The following is a 4,966-nucleotide window of genomic DNA, read 5'->3' as shown; positions in this document are numbered from 1 at the left end:
TTCAGCTCATCCACCCCGCAGGGACCTAAACACACACTGCCATCAGCTTCTGAGTGGTAATGGGCCCTGCTGCAGACCAGGTCCGACCCAGGTTTCAGCTCCTCCACCCCGCCATCACCAGCTGGAGGCTGGCTGCTGCTCCTGCACCCTGCCATCAGCTGCTGGAGGCTTCTGTTCCTCCACCCCGCCATCAGCAGCTGGAGGCTGGCTGCTGGAGGCTGGCTGCTGCTCCTCCACCCCGCCATCACCAGCTGGAGGCTGGTTGCAGCTCCTGCACCCCGCCATCAGCTGCTGGAGGCTGCCTGCAGCCCCTGCACCCCGCCATCAGCTGCTGGAGGCTGGCTGCAGCTCCTGCACACCGCCATCAGCTGCTGGAGGCTGCCTGCAGCTCCTGCACCCCGCCATCAGCTGCTGGAGGCTGGCTGCTGCTCCTGCACCCCGCCAGCAGCTGCTGGAGGCTGGCTGCTGCTCCTCCACCCAACCATCAGCTGCTGGACGCTGGCTGCTGCTCCTGCACCCCGCCATCAGCTGCTGGAGGCTGGCTGCTGCTCCTCCACCACCCAACCATCAGCTGCTGGACGCTGGCTGCAGCTCCTCCACCCCGCCATCAGCTGCTGGTGGCTGGCTGCAGCTCCTTCACCCCGCCATCAGCTGCTGGTGGCTGGCTGCAGCTCCTTCACCCCGCCATCACCAGCTGGAGGCTGGCTGCTGCTCCTGCACCCCGCCATCAGCTGCTGGAGGCTGCCTGCAGCTCCTGCGCCCCGCCATCAGCTGCTGGAGGCTGGCTGCTGCTCCTGCACCCTGCCATCAGCTGTTCGAGGCTGGCTGCAGCTCCTCCACCCCACCATCACCAGCTGGAGGCTGGTTGCAGCTCCTGCACCCCGTCATCAGCAGCTGGAGGCTGCCTGCTGCTCCTGCACCCCGCCATCAGCTGCTGGAGGCTGCCTGCAGCTCCTGCACCCCGCCATCATTTGCTGGAGGCTGGCTGCAGCTCCTGCAACCCGCCATCAGCTGCTGGAGGCTGGCTGCTGCTCCTCCACCCCACCATGACCTGCTGGAGGCTGGCTGCAGCTCCTTCACACCGCCATCAGCTGATGGATGCTGGCTGAACGCTGGAGGCTGGCTGCTGCTCCCACACACCGCCATCAGCTCCTGGAGGCTGGCTGGCTGCTGGAGGCTGTCTGCTGCTGCTCCTCCACCCCGCCATCACCAGCTGGAGGCTGGCTGCTGGAGGCTGGCTGCAGCTCCTGCACCCCACCATCAGCTGCTGGAGGCTGGCTTCTGCTCCTCCACCCCGCCATCAGCTGCTGGGGGCTGGCTGCTGGAGGCTGGCTGCAGCTCCTCCACCCCGCCATCACCAGCTGGAGGCTGGTTGCAGCTCCTGCACCCCGCCATCAGCTGCTGGAGGCTGCCTGCTGCTCCTGCACCCCGCCATCAGCTGCTGGAGGCTGCCTGCACCTCCTGCACCCCGCCATCAGCTGCTGGAGGCTGGCTTCTGCTCCTCCACCCCGCCATCAGCTGATGGAGGCTGCCTGCTTCTCCACCCCGCCATCACTAGCTGGAGGCTGGCTGCTGGAGGCTGGCTGCAGCTCCTCCACCCCGCCATCAGCTGCTGGAGGCTGCCTGCAGCTCCTGCACCCCGCCATCACCAGCTGGAGGCTGGCTTCTGCTCCTCCACCCCGCCATCAGCTGATGGAGGCTGCCTGCTTCTCCACCCCGCCATCACTAGCTGGAGGCTGGCTGCTGGAGGCTGGCTGCAGCTCCTCCACCCCGCCATCAGCTGCTGGAGGCTGGCTGCTGCTCCTGCACCCCGCCATCAGCTGCTGGAGGCTGGCTGCTGCTCCTCCACCCAACCATCAGCTGCTGGACGCTGGCTGCAGCTCCTCCACCCCACCATCAGCTGCTGGACGCTGGCTGCAGCTCCTCCACCCCGCCATCAGCTGCTGGAGGCTGCCTGCAGCTCCTGCACCCCGCCATCAGCTGCTGGAGGCTGCCTGCAGCTCCTGCACCCCGCCATCAGCTGCTGGTGGCTGGCTGCAGCTCCTTCACCCCGCCATCACCAGCTGGAGGCTGGCTGCTGCTCCTGCACCCCGCCATCAGCTGCTGGAGGCTGCCTGCAGCTCCTGCGCCCCGCCATCAGCTGCTGGAGGCTGGCTGCTGCTCCTGCACCCTGCCATCAGCTGTTCGAGGCTGGCTGCAGCTCCTCCACCCCACCATCACCAGCTGGAGGCTGGTTGCAGCTCCTGCACCCCGTCATCAGCAGCTGGAGGCTGCCTGCTGCTCCTGCACCCCGCCATCAGCTGCTGGAGGCTGCCTGCAGCTCCTGCACCCCGCCATCATTTGCTGGAGGCTGGCTGCAGCTCCTGCAACCCGCCATCAGCTGCTGGAGGCTGGCTGCTGCTCCTCCACCCCACCATGACCTGCTGGAGGCTGGCTGCAGCTCCTTCACACCGCCATCAGCTGATGGATGCTGGCTGAACGCTGGAGGCTGGCTGCTGCTCCCACACACCGCCATCAGCTCCTGGAGGCTGGCTGGCTGCTGGAGGCTGTCTGCTGCTGCTCCTCCACCCCGCCATCACCAGCTGGAGGCTGGCTGCTGGAGGCTGGCTGCAGCTCCTGCACCCCACCATCAGCTGCTGGAGGCTGGCTTCTGCTCCTCCACCCCGCCATCAGCTGCTGGGGGCTGGCTGCTGGAGGCTGGCTGCAGCTCCTCCACCCCGCCATCACCAGCTGGAGGCTGGTTGCAGCTCCTGCACCCCGCCATCAGCTGCTGGAGGCTGCCTGCTGCTCCTGCACCCCGCCATCAGCTGCTGGAGGCTGCCTGCACCTCCTGCACCCCGCCATCAGCTGCTGGAGGCTGGCTTCTGCTCCTCCACCCCGCCATCAGCTGATGGAGGCTGCCTGCTTCTCCACCCCGCCATCACTAGCTGGAGGCTGGCTGCTGGAGGCTGGCTGCAGCTCCTCCACCCCGCCATCAGCTGCTGGAGGCTGCCTGCAGCTCCTGCACCCCGCCATCACCAGCTGGAGGCTGGCTTCTGCTCCTCCACCCCGCCATCAGCTGATGGAGGCTGCCTGCTTCTCCACCCCGCCATCACTAGCTGGAGGCTGGCTGCTGGAGGCTGGCTGCAGCTCCTCCACCCCGCCATCAGCTGCTGGAGGCTGGCTGCTGCTCCTGCACCCCGCCATCAGCTGCTGGAGGCTGGCTGCTGCTCCTCCACCCAACCATCAGCTGCTGGACGCTGGCTGCAGCTCCTCCACCCCACCATCAGCTGCTGGACGCTGGCTGCAGCTCCTCCACCCCGCCATCAGCTGCTGGAGGCTGCCTGCAGCTCCTGCACCCCGCCATCAGCTGCTGGAGGCTGCCTGCAGCTCCTGCACCCCGCCATCACCAGCTGGAGGCTGGCTTCTGCTCCTCCACCCCGCCATCAGCTGATGGAGGCTGCCTGCTTCTCCACCCCGCCATCACTAGCTGGAGGCTGGCTGCTGGAGGCTGGCTGCTGCTCCTCCACCCAACCATCAGCTGCTGGACGCTGGCTGCAGCTCCTCCACCCCACCATCAGCTGCTGGACGCTGGCTGCAGCTCCTGCACCCCGCCATCAGCTGCTGGAGGCTGGCTTCTGCTCCTCCACCCCGCCATCAGCTGCTGGAGGCTGCCTGCTGCTCCTGCACCCCGCCATCAGCTGCTGGAGGCTGGCTGCTGCTCCTGCACCCCGCCATCAGCTGCTGGAGGCTGGCTGCTGGAGGCTGGCTGCAGCTCCTCCACCCCACCATCAGCTGCTGGACGCTGGCTGCAGCTCCTCCACCCCACCATCAGCTGCTGGACGCTGGCTGCAGCTCCTGCACCCCGCCATCAGCTGCTGGAGGCTGGCTTCTGCTCCTCCACCCCGCCATCAGCTGACGGAGGCTGCCTGCTTCTCCACCCCGCCATCACTAGCTGGAGGCTGGCTGCTGGAGGCTGGCTGCAGCTCCTCCACCCCACCATCAGCTGCTGGACGCTGGCTGCAGCTCCTGCACCCCGCCATCAGCTGCTGGAGGCTGGCTTCTGCTCCTCCACCCCGCCATCAGCTGACGGAGGCTGCCTGCTTCTCCACCCCGCCATCACTAGCTGGAGGCTGGCTGCTGGAGGCTGGCTGCAGCTCCTCCACCCCGCCATCAGCTGCTGGAGGCTGGCTGCTGCTCCTGCACCCCGCCATCAGCTGCTGGACGCTGGCTGCAGCTCCTCCACCCCGCCATCACCAGCTGGAGGCTGCCTGCTGCTCTTCCACCCCGCCATCAGCTGATGGACGCTGGCTGCAGCTCCTCCACCCCGCCATCAGCTGCTGGAGGCTGGCTGGCCGCTGGAGGCTGGCTGCTGCTCCCACACACCGCCATCAGCTGCTGGAGGCTGGCTGGCTGCTGGAGGCTGGCTGCTGCTGCTCCTCCTCCCCGCCATCACCAGCTGGAGGCTGGCTGCTGCTCCTACACCCCGCCATCAGCTGATGGAGGCTGCCTGCTCCTCCGCCCCGCCATCACCAGCTGGAGGCTGGCTGCTGGAGGCTGGCTGCAGCTCCTTCACCCCGCCATCACCAGCTGGAGGCTGGCTTCTGCTCCTGCACCCCGCCATCAGCTGCTGGAGGCTGGCTTCTGCTCCTCCACCCCGCCACCAGCTGCTGGAGGCTGGCTGCTGCTCCTGCACCCCGCCAGCAGCTGCTGGAGGCTGGCTGCTGCTCCTCCACCACCCAACCATCAGCTGCTGGACGCTGGCTGCAGCTCCTCCACCCCGCCATCAGCTGCTGGTGGCTGGCTGCTGCTCCTGCACCCCGCCATCAGCTGCTGGTGGCTGGCTGCAGCTCCTTCACCCCGCCATCACCAGCTGGAGGCTGGCTGCTGCTCCTGCACCCCGCCATCAGCTGCTGGAGGCTGGCTGCAGCTCCTCCACCCCACCATCAGCCGTTGGAGGCTGGCTGCTGCTCCTCCACCCTGACAT

The sequence above is a fragment of the Nothobranchius furzeri genome, unplaced genomic scaffold (genome assembly GCF_043380555.1).
Source record: "Nothobranchius furzeri strain GRZ-AD unplaced genomic scaffold, NfurGRZ-RIMD1 Scf235, whole genome shotgun sequence".
Taxonomy (NCBI): Eukaryota; Metazoa; Chordata; class Actinopteri; order Cyprinodontiformes; family Nothobranchiidae; genus Nothobranchius; species Nothobranchius furzeri.
Note: the sequence above shows the minus strand (reverse complement) of the source record.